The sequence below is a fragment of the Megachile rotundata genome, chromosome 7, assembly GCF_050947335.1.
Source record: "Megachile rotundata isolate GNS110a chromosome 7, iyMegRotu1, whole genome shotgun sequence".
In the NCBI taxonomy this organism is placed as follows: domain Eukaryota; kingdom Metazoa; phylum Arthropoda; class Insecta; order Hymenoptera; family Megachilidae; genus Megachile; species Megachile rotundata.
Genome location: NC_134989.1, coordinates 2,379,153 through 2,396,531, shown reverse-complemented (window position 1 = coordinate 2,396,531; position 17,379 = coordinate 2,379,153). Strand labels below are relative to the sequence as shown.

The 17,379-nt window shown below is 30.7% G+C and overlaps 1 protein-coding gene and 1 long non-coding RNA gene across 3 annotated transcripts in view; both read left to right on the top strand.

The window, feature by feature from the left end:
- The window catches only part of LOC100877819 (uncharacterized), a 688,459-nt gene that overhangs the window by 247,111 nt on the left and 423,969 nt on the right, over positions 1-17,379 (top strand). The gene's annotated exons all lie outside the window — the stretch shown is intronic.
- The window catches only part of LOC143264825 (uncharacterized), a 172,024-nt gene that overhangs the window by 108,554 nt on the left and 46,091 nt on the right, over positions 1-17,379 (top strand). The window lies entirely within an intron of this gene.

Below are 17,379 nucleotides of genomic sequence, written 5' to 3'. Positions count from 1 at the left end.
ACTTTGAAGAAAAAGTTCTTTCTTTATTATAACGTTTTCTGCGTTATAATTATGAACATGTGTGATTTAAAGATTTAAAATGACTGTTCCAACCGTTGGAACACGGTACGTAGGATTCCGCTTGGAGAGTTTATGATAGGTCTGCGACAAAGACTATTTTTGAGAAAGACTTTTTCCTTACTTCCTGCATTACTCATTTACAGAACAAAATTATCATACGAACCGAAATCACAGTCGCGCAGAACATATCTTTCAATAAGTCATTCGTTACGGACTTAAACATTTTCAAGAATCACACGTTCGGACTCATTTTCAACTAACTGTCCTTTATCAGTCGAAAGGAAGCTAAGTATTCTTTGAATTACTGCTCAAAGTTAATTCCGCAGAGCAACGCGTCGCAGCAAATCGTAATCGAACGAGTCACGAGACTTACAACTTCGTGGCACGGAATTCAAAATTCGTGCGATCAGTTCGCGACGCGAGTAACCTCGTACGAACGGTTACAATGACTATGATTTATATTTCACTCTTTCATTTATTGAAAATAAAGACTGTTTATCATTTCTTAATAATTAATTTCTATAATTATTATGGACATACAAAGTCATTCATCTAAGTGATTTAACTAAATTACTTACGAATCGTTATATGAAAAAATGGTTGAGATATATTTAAGTACATGACGTAATAATTAGTTTGTTGCTTCTTTTATTCAGATTATTCTTAGATTTTTGGAATTTGATTATACTTGATTGCACACAGTGTTAAACACTGAATGAGAAACTATTAAAATATAATACAATAATAATATACGTATATTATTATAACTGTAATAGTTATATTATACATAATTATACTATTATTAATATATATATATACTACTATTAATATATATATATATATATATATATATATATATATATTATTTATACTATTTATTTCTTATGTTTATAGTTATTATATATAATGTAACTAGTACAGTATATGCATATACATATATTATAATAAGTATTTACGTACATTAACAGTTATATACATATTATAATTATTAAGATGTATTACATAACAACTAGTATAATATGTAATCCACATTCCATATGCTGCTTCGTACATGTAGAGTTATACAATATCATCTACTATATTAAATTATTACTATAGAAAATTTGGAATATTTTCATCATATTCACTTGCGAGCACAGTAAGTTTCCCGAGGGAAGGTGGTGATGTGAGGAAAAGAGACTTCATCACAAATTTTAATGCATTCGTTGGAAAATAAGAATTGCAATCATCCGCTAAGCGAATGAAATAAATTTTATGAATTTAAAAATTTGCAAATGTTCAAATCAGGTATTTAAAATTTGAAATTTATAAATTTTAAAATTTGTTCATTTTCTGATTTCAAAATTCAAACATCTCCAAGTTGTTAATTATACAAACTTTCAGACTTACAATTAGAAATCTTCAAATTCAATCAATTTTTAGATCTTTAAATTTAGAAATCTTAAAATATAGAATTTTTTCAATTTACAATTTTTCAAATTTAGAAATTTGGGAGTTTTTAAATTCATATATCTAATTTCCAAAAATCAGGAGGCTCTCTTTTCTATGCATATTTTTAACTAATGAAGATCTACTATCTACATCTCTCAAGAAAATTTACGTGAGGAATTTAGGTCTAATTGGTCATAGCTGAAAAAGCATGACTTGATTTTCACGTACATTGCGGCTACAGTGTGCTATTAATTTGAAGTCTAAGCAATCGCATTTATTAATCAAGTTCGTATGAAACTAAAGAACAGGATGATATATGCTGAATATCTCTGTTGTTCTTGTGACGTCTCACGCGATTTCTTGTGTGATAAGAATACATTGTACCTAAAGAATATAACAAAGAATATCTTCTACCAGAGTATTCATGAATCTCAAACTTAATTATTTTTTGTATCACAAATTTCTAAAATTTATACGATCTTATTAACCTATAAAATAAAATCAATATTTTCAATAGCAATGATAATAAAAACAAAATCAAACTATAACAAATATGTCCTAAAGAATTGGAATAACAAACAAATATGTACGATTGCGAACAGGCGGCGAGTGTTTCCTGTGAAATTTTTCGATTATAAAACTCGTTTATCTTTCCCTGGAATATCCATGTCACATATATTTTCATGAAAAATATCCTGCTGTCTCGCGTAACAAGAGATGAAGCCTACACCTGCGTATCTCTTGCGTTTGAATTTAAACAGAGCGACGTAAGATTACATGTTCGCAGGGGACATGAAGGAAATGATAGTCAGGTAATTGCAAATTAAGACATTTAAATGATCGCTTGAAAAAGTTTTAGAATCTTTAGGAGTATTTTAAGCAACTTATGAATAATTATATTGCTTAGATTGTATTATCCGTACATTTACAAGTCAAATTAAAAATTGAAGAATGTACTATCAACACGTTACTATCGATGTATTATCATATACGTAACATAATTTTATTGTAATTCTGTAGGTTTTCCAAGTTTCTTTTAAAATATCGAATATAAAAAGTTAATTGTGAAAAGCATCAACTATGAAAGTATATTCTGAACTTGCCAATTTAAAATTTCAACTAATCATTGTTATTTTGTATCGTAGAAAAATGGAATCATAATCACTCTTGCACTTTATGCATAGCTTAAAATGTTCTTAACGATAAGTAATTATTCCGCTTGCCACAATTCTAAACTAAGTTTAACACAAAGTAAAATAGCAATTAGCCCACTGACAGAATTATTAAAGTTTCTTAGCGTGAATTGCGATTAAAACAATATTTCCGGGGGACAAAGTTAAACTGTAGATCACGGAAACAGGGAAGAAAAGGTATTATAAATCAGTTGGTACTTACACGTACCATGCTTGAAGTCATTATACTCCGCAACTCTAAAGTAAATAAATTTGCACGAAAGTTTTATGAAATCAATCTTCCTCCACGTCGAAAGATAATAATGTAATAACACTGATAACTACCACAATAGAATAATTAATAACTATAACAAAATTTAACAATAATTCAACGAAATTTCGACAAGACAATGAAAGAAAATTCAATTCCTGGATCTTAGAATACAAGGAAACATAAGTACAGCCAGCAAGCTGCATCAATTATGAAATTCTCGTGTCACATTAGAACATAGTGTTTTGCGACAAAATAGCGGCTTGATTTTCCTGGAAACACATATTGAATTTGCTAATGATCCTCGTGTTTCATTTATATTCTACACTAGGTAGAATACAATTTCAAGGTAACGACTATATGAGATACTACGCAGAGATATTTCAATATTGCTGTAATTGTGAAACGATAAAATTAAATAGTAAATTACAGAATTTAATTAAAGAATTAAAAAAATTTAAATTAAAGAATTTTGTAATTCAATGAAATAAATAAAAAGCAAGCGTATAACTTTTATTAGTACCTACATTGACAAGATTAGTTTCGGATCCTTGATAAATTGCCAGGAGTTCGGTTCTGATTAGAGTTTATAAAATTCAACCCGCAAATTTAATCAAAGATGCGTTTGAATAAATTACATTAGAATTGTAATACACTTCGATAAAAGTATTAAACTAGATTTTAAATTCTGAATCTCTAAAAATGTAATATAGAAGTAATAAATTCGTCATAAATCTTTAAATTTATTTTTAAATACTGTATTGCCGAATATACAAAATACGTATATGTATATGGATAGAATGTGTTACATAGATTAACTCTGCTACAAACTTCAGTTTAACTATGTTCACAAAAGCTATATACATATAACGTGATATCTCATGAACTATTGATGTCACGAAAAAGTGCTTATATGGAAATTGCAGGGTAAAAGAGGCCCTATGTTTTGGCAGAAGCAAAATTTTTTTATTGTTATTAATGTAAAAGATATGATGGTGAAGTTTCGTTTTTTAAATGGAACTATATATTTTTTTTCCAATCAGGCGATAGTGCTTTTCAAGACGAATTCATCAAGGTTTTATGTACTTACCCGATTTTCATTAGTTTTCGAGATATAACGGTTACAAATTTAGTAATTTTCAGCAGTGACATCTCGGTTTGACGAGTAATTCATAAAGGCGGTCTTATTGTTACGGTAAGTGCCGCAAGTTTGACTCTGCCTGCCGAAACAGATAGGCGGGGTCTATGGTCGAAATGGCAGATCCGAAGAGTAAGAAATGTGAAAAGTATTGTCCATTACAGTTTAAGTTTTCCGTATCGAAGATGATATTAATTGTAATTTGGAAGAATGGGACATTTATTTAAATGTTTCAGTAGAAGGTAAGTATAAAGACAATTTAACAAAAAATTTATTCCACTTGCTTTCCGCTATTTGAAATACAAGTTTGTGGCTGCGTAAAGTATTCAACGACAAATGGTTAGGCCGTGGTGGACCAATTTCTTGGCCACCGCTGTCACCTGCTTTAACCTCGTGCAATTTCTTCTTGTGGGGTTACATTAAACAAGAGATTTATAAAACGCCGATAAACAATATAACTGACTTAAAAAATTTCCATATAAGCACTTTTTCGTGATATCAATAGTTCATGAGATATCACGTTGTAACACTTTGGCGCGGACACCCTGTAGGTTAGGTTAAGTTAGGTTAGATAAGCTTAGTAGCAGAAGCAGGAAACCATTCTATACAAAAAAAAATAAACTAAAAATGTACAATAAAATTATTTCGTTCGATTTCATTTTCAGAAAAACAAAATTTAAAGATCTTTCAAAATATTTGTCCAGCATTTGGTTTACGGCATAAAACTTTCTAATAATTCAACAATTACTAGATATTATAAATTGATAAGCGCAATTATCAATATCACTAAACTGTATTATTTATCGCTACTCTTCATGATATTGTTAATATTATAAATTTTAACAATGTGGTATTTTGTGATAATCATCATGATGAATTTATTTGAAAGTATGATAAATTCATCATGGTGAATTATCGTAGGTAACAACATTATAATGGTTACTAAACAGCAATAATTCAAAAATATTTATAATTACGTTTATTAATTTATAATTGCTATCTTACATTTTATAAAAATATTATAAAAGTCCCTTTCTTGTTTAAACAAAGAATAGAGAGGCACCCTATATAAAAACATTTTATATTGGTACCCAGATGATAAATTTTTCACACAATGTTAATGAAACTATAATATTAATAATATTCTATTTTGATCGCACCTTTTTGATAATAGTAAACGGTTTTAAAGCTATAAAATTCCAATGGGTAAAACAGATTTGAAAAAACTATAGCTACGCTAAAGTCAAAGGAAAAATTAATATAGATAAAAACTAAAAACTACACGTTAAATTTTAATTTTTAGTACAAATTGGTAAAAAAAGTACAGTTGATCAAAATTGTGAACCAAAAGTTTCAGATCCACGTGCCTACATCATCGTATTTTCCTTTTATAAATCAAGTTACAGGAGCCTTACGATGCAATCATGGGATCCAGTTTCGCGGTTAGCAGCTTCGTTTTCAGTTACTGATACGAAAAATATCAACGAAGAATACTGTGGACAACTGTGTGCAGGAGTTAATATAGAAATCTAGGTTTTCTTGTTTTCAACTGTTCGATATTGCTCGACTGACTTTCAGATCCCTTTTAAATCGAGGTGGTTTAATTTCGAAGCCCATCCGGGGGCGTTCGAGTTTATGACCGAATAATCACGCTTCCGCGAGTAAATTGAGGACTTTCAGTCGTTTCTGAACCCTGTACACTGTTTGAACGTTTTAATTAAGGTAATTAAAAATATGAAGATTGAACTGTTCGTATGTGTAATATTTATATTTAAATTTGTGCAATATGGATTGATTCAGACTTTGATCAAATCTATTGAAGAAATTATATTTTAACGAGGTCGAGTAACTTACAGATGAAATCGGTAGAACTATTCTAAACTCAACTACAATCGTAATATTGTGTGGAATGAAAATATTTTACTTATAATAAATTCATTTAATCAATAATAATCGGTATTTCTCTCCTGAATTAACATTGGCATATGAAACGTTTCACTGCCATCCTATAACTAACAATAAGTACTTATTTTATCAATTTTTACTGTGGCACACACGTCTTTTTATGTACAATCTTTTCTTTTTCTTTCACTTCCGAATTTTAAAGAGTTTATCTGACTTTACAATGCAAGAAAAATTATTTAAAGTACTTTATGAAATCATAGGTTATGTTGATACTATGACGGTATTAAGAATTAGCAGAATTAAAGGGTATAGCCGGATAAGGTGGTCAAATGTGCCCTTGAGTCGAATTTGAGACCCAACTCGTCAGTCGGTAGCATATCCCAAAAAAACATCTGACACCAAGTTTCAACCCCCTATCTCATCCGTGGAGGTAGTAAAAGGGAAAAAACGAAATTCCGGTTTTTGGCCCTTTTTGCCTATTTAATTTCGTACAAAAATTCTGAAAAAATTTTAAAACGTTGAGGTCCAGATAGTGCATCTTACAGAATTTTTTCAGATTTTTTGATCGCAAACTGTAGTCGTGAAAAATCAAAAACCGAAAAAAAATCCGAAAAAATGCGACTTTTTAGTGAAGATGTCGGAGCACTACTTTTATATTAATGTGGTAGTTAGGTATTAGTACAACTATTATTCTCTAATTTTTTCAGATTTTTCGGTGAGGTGCGCCGTAGTTAAAAAAATCAAAAACCGATTTTTTCGCGCGAAAAACTAACTTCTGCTTTGAATTTTTATGCCATTTTCCCATAAAAGATGCATTAAGTAATTTTAAGAGGATTCACGTTCACACAATTACTACCCCCACGGATGAGATAGGGGGTTGAAACTTGGTGTGAGATGTTTTTTTGGCGCTTAGAAATTTTGTGTTTGTGTTACTGAGAGCACCTATAGGCGCCCACTTTTATACCAACAGAGTTCTTTCCTAGCGATTAAAAAATTTTTATAAAAAAGAGTTATGACGGTGTGTTATAACATTTGTCATTTGTATTATCCTTTGTACATAAAGGAAGGATAAAAAACTGTATAAAAAGGCTTTAGCTTTGCTTTTTATAAATAAGAATATCTGACTTTTTATTATAATAAATAAGACCATAATCACATTTCTCAGAAAAAATCACCGTAGCGAAAGGGTTAATTTATACTATGAGCTCCTAATATAAGTTTATACTGTACTGTCAAGATATTTAAACATAAGAGAGGAGCATTCCTAATCGTGAAATTAATATGTAGAGTATATGTATATGAATATATATCATGCAATTTTTATTTGCAGCTCAAATGCGTCATACGAGTTCAAAATTAACCTCGAGAGATTCAACTATTTTTCGACATTGTTTTGGAACTCATTGCATATAAAAGATATGCAAAAATTTCAAATAAAAGATACTTCGATTAATCAAATCTGTTTAAAAGGTAAAAGTTCTACCAATTAATTAAAAAAATTATAAACAAATATATTAACAATTTCTTCAACCATTCATTTTCTCTCGTCAATTTTCTTCTTTAAAACATATTTTCAAAATACCAAACTGAAGTGATTCTACTAGTATATTTTATTTTGTATAGTGAGTTACGCGGCTTCTTTTTTCTATATTACCATTTTCCTCGATTAAAACCTAACGTGCACAGTAGTCGACGATCTCCAGAAGTCATAAATCACATCTCGAAGTAATTCTTTATTGTGGAAATCCATGCTTTCATATTAAAATCATGATTCGTTTGGTTTATCACGGCAAACAGATATAATCTTCATCAACAGTATAAATTAAAAACAGTTTAAAGAATGATAATTATGCATTAATTATCATTTAAAAACATCATTTCATTTTCACCGAAAGAAAGTGGTTTCTCCTGAGTTATTTCAGAAACTTCATATTTTTCACAGTTCGTGAGATGCACATTCATTTGCTCACTTTCGTGTTCGATCCACGGAGTAGAGGAAAAGTTTGATAGCGCGATGTTCAGCGAAAAGTTTCATTCATTTATTTACACACATCCAAACAAAGCGCAACAACGCGTGGCACGCGTCTACCGTATAATTTCTCGTATTTTATTTTCTGTATTCTAGTGTTAATTTCAGTATTCTGCCAAAATTGCTTTCCATTTGGTATTACAGAAGATTGAGAGAAATATTGTTAAAAACAAGTTTCCTAACTTATACATACACTGGAACAAAATAATTGTATTTTTATATCTTTATATATGATAAACTACATACAGGTATAAAATGTTACAAGTCATTTCCTCCGTACCGACGGAAGACAATTTCAATTTTTTTTTTTTTTTTTTTTTTTTTTTTTTTTTTTTTTTTTGTTAACACTAGATTTACGAAATCCTCAAAAATGACGAATTGTAGATTTCTTATTAACCGACTTCGAAAAAGGAGGAGGTTACTCAATTCGATCAGTATATTTTTTTTTTCTATGTATGTTCTCCGATTACGCCTAGCTGGGTGGACCGATCGGAACGAAACCTTTTGCATCTGGTAGGTTCTGACTCCCCATTGGTACCATTAGCAAAAAATTTTTCATTTTTTAATTGCAAAGTATTGTTATTGCAAGACAACCGGCAACTTTTGAAATAAACTTTTCTCGATTTTAATGCGCTTTTAATATCTTATCACGGACATGATTCTGAACAATTTTGTTCATATACAAATTCCGCGGAAAGCTTTAGTTTTCGAGATATTAGCGAAAAATTGTTATTAACTTTTGAAATCTACTTCGAACGAATTTAATGTCCTTCGAATATGTTATTAGGGGCGTGGTTCTGGACAACTTTTTCCTCTTGCATAATTGACGGAAAGTTTTTGTTTTCGAGATATTAGTGAAAATTGTTGTTAACTTTTGAAACCAACTTCGAACGATTTCGATGTCCTTCTAATACGTTATTAGTGGCATGATTCTGAACGAGTTTTTCCTTATACATAATTGGCGGAAAACTTTAGTTTTAAGTATTAAGAATCGTTGCGGCTCTTAACAGCGACAACTGTACCGGTTATACTTATCTGAAGACTTCTAGCTCGCTCGACTTCGAAAACTGTTCTGCGATTTAGGCGCGTTTCGCTCGGCCTTTTATACTCGCCAGCCTGGCAATTTCTTGGAAAACCCCCATAATGTCAAAATATATAATTGTCGTATAAATTTGTAATTAGACATTAATTATGAAAACGAACGATATAATTACATTATTAATATCGCACTCTACATAATAGTTTACGTTCCTGATATAAAAGTAGTAATTTAGTAGTATTTTAATGAAAATTGCATTTTCTATCTTCTTCTATATATTGCGCACGACTTCTGTACGGATCGGAACTAAATGTATAAGCATACGATGCTTCTTGAACATTCCATTGAATAATATTATAATTTAGAATATACATGCAATAAACTAACATTTGACTCTAGTTCTGGATAACATAATATTAGTACGCTTGATGTGCATTGATTGATTTGTTTAATTAATAGGTTTTAATAACTAGTAATGTCCTAATTGTAAAATATATTCCTATCCTTCTCTAAGATAACGCGAGAATACTAGGAAATTCGGGGCGAGCATCGCGACACGTAGGCACATAGCATTACGGAATTTTACATATAGAACTATACATTTATTACCGACAGTTTACTAAATTCTTATGATACTTGATTTGTCTAATGTCGCGGTCGGTAAGAGAGAAATACAGTTGATAATTGAAGAAATGACACCGGGATAAAAGTTTGAAAATTCTTCAGGGATGTTACACATGCATAAACATCCGCTGTCTAGAAATAACAATTCAGTCGAATGAAATTAAATAGTTATACAATAATTATATATAGGTGGGCAGTGCTATATAAATTTTCTTTGTAATTTTTTTCGATCAATTTACATTGTTGGATTTTGTTTGGCTTGCAGCATTAGTGTTGTAAAATAAAATTTCTGCTTTATTTAATTACTTTCCCGTATTTCAGTATTTCTTCTTCCGAATCATCAATTGTATAAAATTTGAAAAAATTGAAATACTTATAACAACATAATAAATTACCCATTTTTGTGATAAAAATTGTGTTTGAGGGCAATAGCATTATATTGAAAGGTTTTAACGTATCCCTTTTGGCTGATGATCTGATTTTCCGTGGGATTTTTCACACGAATAAAGTAGTTGGAATTCTTTTCAACATCAAAGCTTACTTTTTATGTACACCAGAAATTCTTGGAATAATTGCGCACTGCGAAAGTATGCGAGTAAAGGGTGAACCGAGTCGTTGAAGTTTGATAATGGAATTCTGCTCCTTTAACAGCTAGTTCGTGTCAATTGAATTTGCGACGAGTAAGTAATTGTAACTGAAAATTACAAAATGTTAAACTTTTAATTGAAAAATTTGATTTTAATTTAATAATGAAATCACCAAACGTATACAAAAGGTGATTTCCAAATTACTAATTTTAAATGACATAAATTATTAACGTATTCTTATCAAAATATTTGGTGGCTTTATCAACATGATGATTTCTTTTCCATTTTTTATTTAATTATTTCTTCCAATATATTATCAATTTAAAATCTGGTATGTATCCAACGCTGCGTCAGTTTTTCAGTTTTAATAAATGTATCACAAAACTAATTATAAAAATGATCATCAGTGTCTCAGTAACTAAAATCATTTAAGTTTTAATTCATAACTTGAAAATACTCGTACTAATATAAACGGTATTTATAATTATTAACATTTGACTTTAAGTCTAAATTTAATTTTTAACCGACTTCGAAAAAGGAGGAGGTTACTCAATTCGATCAGTATATTTTTTTTTTTCTATACAGAGTGTTACCTGTAACGCTACTCACGATTTTTCTCCCACTTGCAATCACCCTACGAAAAAATGTTTAAAACAATATTTGCAAAGTATAAAGTGCACAATAGATATTAGTAAAGCAAATTTTGAAAATCGTTTGTTCTCTTGACAAAATCAAGGTCACCTTGGGTTTTTTAAATAGGAACATACATTTTTTTTTATTCATATCATTAGAGGACATCGAAACGAATTCAAAACATATATTACATGATATTTTTATTAACATATTACTCGATTTACATGAGTAGAAATGTGAAGTAAAAGCCCGGAATATTACGTGATGGGAGCGGAACAAAGCCTTTCGCATCTTGTAGAGTCTGACTCCCCATTGGTACCATTACCAAAAATTTTTTCATTTTTTAGTTGCAAAGGATTATTGTTGCAAGAAAAATTGAAAAACGAATATCCATGTTGTCTTTTACTTAATTATGTTCATGGCATTTACGCAGACAAGAAAAAAAGCCCGGAAGAACTGTCTCATAGTATCCTATACAATTCTCCTCATTCCACTAAAAAGCGTGAAATAAAATAACTTTAAGAAAAAAAATACGCCGACTTCGAAATGCACTAAAAAGTATAAAATAATTTCTATTTCCTAATGAAGTAATTTCTATTTCATTCAATTATACAATTACGTAACAGATATGAATGAAACCTATTTACTCGTTAGGTAGTATATTAAATACATTTCAACCTTTTCGGAGGCGGCGCAAAATTACAAGATTTTCTTGAACATGTCAATCTTTGGACAGCCGAACATAGGCAAAGCTTGTATAGCTATTTTTTTTTCTATACATATAACTCGACAGCACGCCGCGAAGTAGGTGTTAGTGCGTATACAATATAACTATGGTCTATTTAGATTCATAGAGTATGCGACGGAAAGACTCGATCGCCGCATATTCTATAAAGATAGAACTTATCTGCCGCAAATTTGGTAATTCCCGCGTCGTGGGCTCCGTTTATATGTAGGTTCTTAGATCCATGGCTTCCACATGCGGACGAAGTCGATTCAATTTCATTTATATCAGAAACGTTGCGAAATGAAGATGCAGTCGTTACATTTACGTATATTACCAGATATATCTATAATTGTTCGTATTCTTTCTCAGGATTTATTAATTTCCAATACGCCATACCACAATCAACTGGCTATTAGCAGCAACGTTTACTGTGGTATTTTTAATTATGCGCCGCCTCCGAAAAGGTTGAAATGTATTTAATATACTACCTAACGAGTAAAGAGGTTTCATTTATATCTGTTACGTAATTGTATGATTGAATGAAATAGAAATTACTTCATTAGGAAATAGAAATTATTTTATACTTTTTAGTGCATTTCGAAGTCGGTGTATTTTTCTTCTTAAAATTATTTTATAGATTCTTCCCTGTTTCATTTTGTAAATTTCATACTATTTATATGGACATTATTCTCCTAATATATAAAAATCTTTAAAATATATGAATCTTGTAGCCTTTTCTTGTAAATACCATTGTTTTGTTAAAATTGACAGAAATAGCTTTAAAACTATGTATTTCGGAAAAATAATAACAATTCTAATTATAATGAAACTATAATATAATATATAATTGTTTTTTTTTTTTGGACTAGAATGGACTCAGCCATATTGTTGAAAGTGTTAAATAATGTATTATATAGTTACAATTTGTCACACCGTTACAATAGAATTGTTTTCTTATATGTAAATTAATTTTTTGTACTTGTATCCTTTGTCAAATGTTTTATATCTTAGGTTGAATAATTAACAATATCGAGATTAATTAAAGTCTATACCCTGGAAATATCATTCAATATGCTTTCAATAAGTAAACTAGCATGAATTATTGTCAAAAGAGTGTATCGTTCATGGAGAAATGCAAATCCGATGCAGAAAGTAATTAAATTGGTTGTTATATTTTTAGTTGCGACAGCAATGCCTATTACATTGCTTCCACTGTATTAATCAATTTTAATTAAACATTATCGTACAATCGATAGCTAACACGACGATTGATGTTTAATATGTACCATTCTATTATGTAGTTACTAGTCCATTAAATGATCTTTAATTGATAAATTGAACGAAGAAAATGATCTTATAAATGTCGTTGTTCAAATTACATACACTTTAACCCTTTTATTGTCGAACAATGACATATCGTTGCGTATACAGTGGGGTCTTATCTTATTTTCATTTGAATAATTTTGTTATAGTTTAAAATACAGTATGTCTGCTTTATACTACGTGTTCTGCATCGAATTATGACCAAACGATAATTCTTCTTTGTAAACACAATGTATAAAATAAAACTTATTTTTCTAACTTTCAAAACATAAAAGGAAACAGTACTTACTTTCTCAGTATGCAAATGAAATCTATTAGACTAAATTATAAATTACGAATTTCAAAAATGTATAATATAATAGTAAAATAGTAACAACTGTATTATTCTTTTCACATTGTAATTTTTATAACCCTTTGTTAATTCTACATCTTTAAAACTTTCACGTCTTCGCTGCTTTTTCTGGTACCCTACCACTTTTTAAAATTAAAAATACTGCTATGAATGGATTATTGCATTCACGAATACTAAAAAGCGCAGAAAACAGCTTTCTGAGAAGTAACTTCGCTAGTACATGTATTAAAATTATTTTCAGACTAAATACTTTCTTTTGTGCTGATAGCTGCTCGATTTAACAGAAAAAATCTCGAGAAAAGTGTATTTTTGAATCGTAGCATATTGTGTATTGGTCCCATCTGCTAATAAAACTACTGCTATAATATCTACTTTATATAACACAATTAGGTTGTTTTTCTTGACATAAACTGAATATTTCGCCTCAGTGTTCAATAAACATTTGGAATGGCTAAATTAAAATATTCGATGTTATGAAGAAAAATCAAACTACGGAACCATACAATCACCCCTTCTTTTAAATGTTTGAGTGATTCAACTTACAAAGAGGAGAAGAATAATTCAAAGATGAATCTTGATACAAATTTATTATTTCATAACCTTCTTCGATATGTTCTTTCTACAGAAAAAAAGTGTATTCATTTTCAGCATGAATTATCGCTTTTCTATCTAAATCGTGTCCATTGGGAGATCTTTCTTTGTAATATTCAGTTGCAGTATTAATCTGTGAACGACAGGAGCTAAATCAGTAAGAACCGAGAATTGAATCGAACAACCGAATTGGTAGAAATGAAATCATGCTATGGACAATGCCTGCAAATGTATATACAACGTGGAGTCACTAACGAAGGTCTTCGAACATCGAACGAAAACACCGTTCTCACGAAAATGAACAATAACTTCATATAATAATATATTTATTTTGTAATAAATGACTGTGATGTTTCACGTCATTATTCTTTCCATAGGTATGTACAAAATTATAATTACATATTACATCTAGAATTATACTGAATAAGACTATAATAATACGATTAATAATACGATTATCATTTGCAGACACATTAACGCATTTACCGCATTGACGACGACTATTGTTTATTACTTTGCAATATTTTATTGCTTTTATTTTGTAAAATTTGGAGTGTCCAGCATGAATACTTTTGATTAGATAAATAAAAATTCTTAAATGAAATTCACGTGTATACAAAATACGTATACAAAAATAAAAAACATGAACGAAAACTTTGATTTCAATTAAAGCAAAGCTATATTCAATTTTTTTATAGGTACATATCCAAGGTTGTACATAAAAAAAGGTTGAAATACGAAACATTAAATAGTTGTATTTTCTTGTGTGATATGATGTTAAGGCCTGCCGTAGTTTTAGACATTGTATATATTTATTTTCGTCATAGGTTTTGTAGTTTGTACAGGGTCAGATTTTCTTTAGTCGTAATACCTTCGTTCCCGTTACGATTTACGCCCGGTTCTCTCGGGAGTTTCGGAAACCGTTCCGTGATAGCCTTAAGTTCATGAAACCTTAAAGTCCAGCGATTTTTACTGTAGTTTTTAATTCATTGTCCACATTTGATTGGCAGATACTAGCATTTCTAAAGGTCCAAACGCGTCGGTTATTCATCAAAATCGACGAGTGAAAAAATCCAAGAAGGGCGGAAACTTGTCGTCTCTCTTCCACAGTGTTATAGATTTTTAAACTTATCAGGACGTTCCTCCTCTGTCAGGAAAGACTATGCTGAGGTGACATCGACCATAATTTGTCACGATTCAAATAGAATCACTTAATCAAGAAGTTGAATCATTTAGTTAGAATCATCCAGAGAAACTATAGCTAGTACTAGAATACAGTTAAATGCAGACCTTAGTTAAAATTTTAGTTAGACGCAACTATTTCACATCGTTGAGATTCAAATAGTATGGTACATTTGCCGACTTTGGAAGTGCGAACATAGTTGTCGCGTCATATACGTTTAATTGATACTTCATAATGCATTTGTGCATTTCAGAGTTAAAAATATACGAACTACAAGACACTGGCTTTGAATCGTTCTCGAATATTCGAGTGGTCCTTTGATCCAGTATTTTTTCTGTCGATACACGCGTGCAAAGCGCCTACAAGGCTCAAACACCTCTTGAGGTAACCGCGAAGAGTTAACATATAATGTTTCGAGTTGCATCGACTCTTGTAATTCGTCACAGTTAAAAGAATATTCTTAGAACTCTTAGAACTATTTTATGACCTTTCAAGAACGTTTCTACGCGTTCATGAGCGGATGCGCTCATGCTCAAGCATTTAGTAGCCTTGGTCCTTCAGTATACCTCAAGGCCGAGACCCATGGAAGAACTCAAATCACTCAAGTGTTTGGGTCACCTATATCCATCATCAACACTTACCTTAGAGTGAGGGGTAAAGATCTTATGATCCTATTCGCTCAGTCATGTCACCACTCGGCGGTTCGGCTATCCCCTCCCATGCTCTCAGGTCTTACTCTTTTTTAAGCAACTCATCAGTTTTGATACGTATCTCTTGTGAAGACCAATTCACTCGGACAAGCCATCGTCTTGGAGATTTGCGTGATAGCCATCTATCAGTTGACGACCTTCGTTTTCAAGACACGAGTACACACATTAAATTTGTGGGGAGCAGCCTTACAACCTTCGTTAACCTGACTGGCCATTGTGAGTGTCCCTCCACGACCCATTGCTCGTAAACATACAGCGTATTACTATACTATAGTGTTCGATTTACGTTAAAGTATTCCATTTCTACTCTTAATTTCATGTATTATTGTCAAAAAATAATAGATTGTAACAAAATATACAATGCATTATATTGTAAAAATAATATATTATATAATAAATTACTTTAGTAGAATGTTATATAATAAGATGTTACCTAGTGTAATATATGTATAACACAAATACATATATTATAAAATAATATATTGCATATTATATTGTAAAAATTGTTTCACAGTATATATTTGAAAATCGCGTTCCTTACAATAGCTTTAGAAAACTTTAAATTTATGACTTTGTTTTTCACGAAGGCAGCTAGCAATTTGGACACGGGACCAACATTTGGCCTGCACGTTGCTAGAGCGTTCATGGCATGCAAGTACCAGAGCTGTTTTTGAGAGTCTTTTTGTATTTTTAAATTTACGATTTCTATGTCCAAGTTCTTTCGACAGTCTCAACAGTTAATTGCCAATGCCATAAACGTGAATTTCCTGAGGGTCCGAGGACAGGGCCTCGGAGACATAAACCAGGTCCTCTTGTTGACAACCCAACGGAAATTCTGTCTTACGTCCACTTTCTTTTTCCACCTCCACAAGGCCCACTGTACTCCGCACGGATCGCGCTAAGGGCTCACGGGGTAGGGTGATGTCCTTTTTTAAACAATATTATTGGCAAACAGAAGAGCCAATCAGGAAGTCACCCCATTTTCTAGCTTTTCTCAGTTTTCCTGCCTAGAAACAAACCTTGCAGGATTACTCTCGCAAAAACTATCGTACAGTAAAGATCTCTCTTAAAAAAAAAATCGTCTACATACAACTCTCGTAAGAAAACATTCCAACATTAACAGTACACGTATTCAACAGAGTCACATCTTGTTATATTTCTATCTTAGTTATAAGTGTTTCCTACGAAATATTAAAATAGTTTATTTAGTTTTCAAGAAAACAGTACTTTATTTTCAAAGACACCACCTATTTAAAATTAAACGATTAAAAAATCGGGCAAAGATTTACAACCTTTGTTGACTTCGGCAACCACAATGTTCGTACAGTCGCAGCGCGCCGCGTATTACGTGAAAAATAAAAATTATATATCATAATATTACAATAAAAATATCTGTTTTGTCATATCGGTTAAAGTTATAAAATATTTTATTGTTTGAATATAATAATTTGGTCATGCACTGTATTTGCACAAGTACAATTACTATTTTTTATTATGCCGGTAGTTAAGGCATATTCTTAACATTTCAGATACATTTGATATACGTTTTGAATATATTTTTGCACCTACTGTGCATGTATTTTGTTTATTCTGATATATGATAA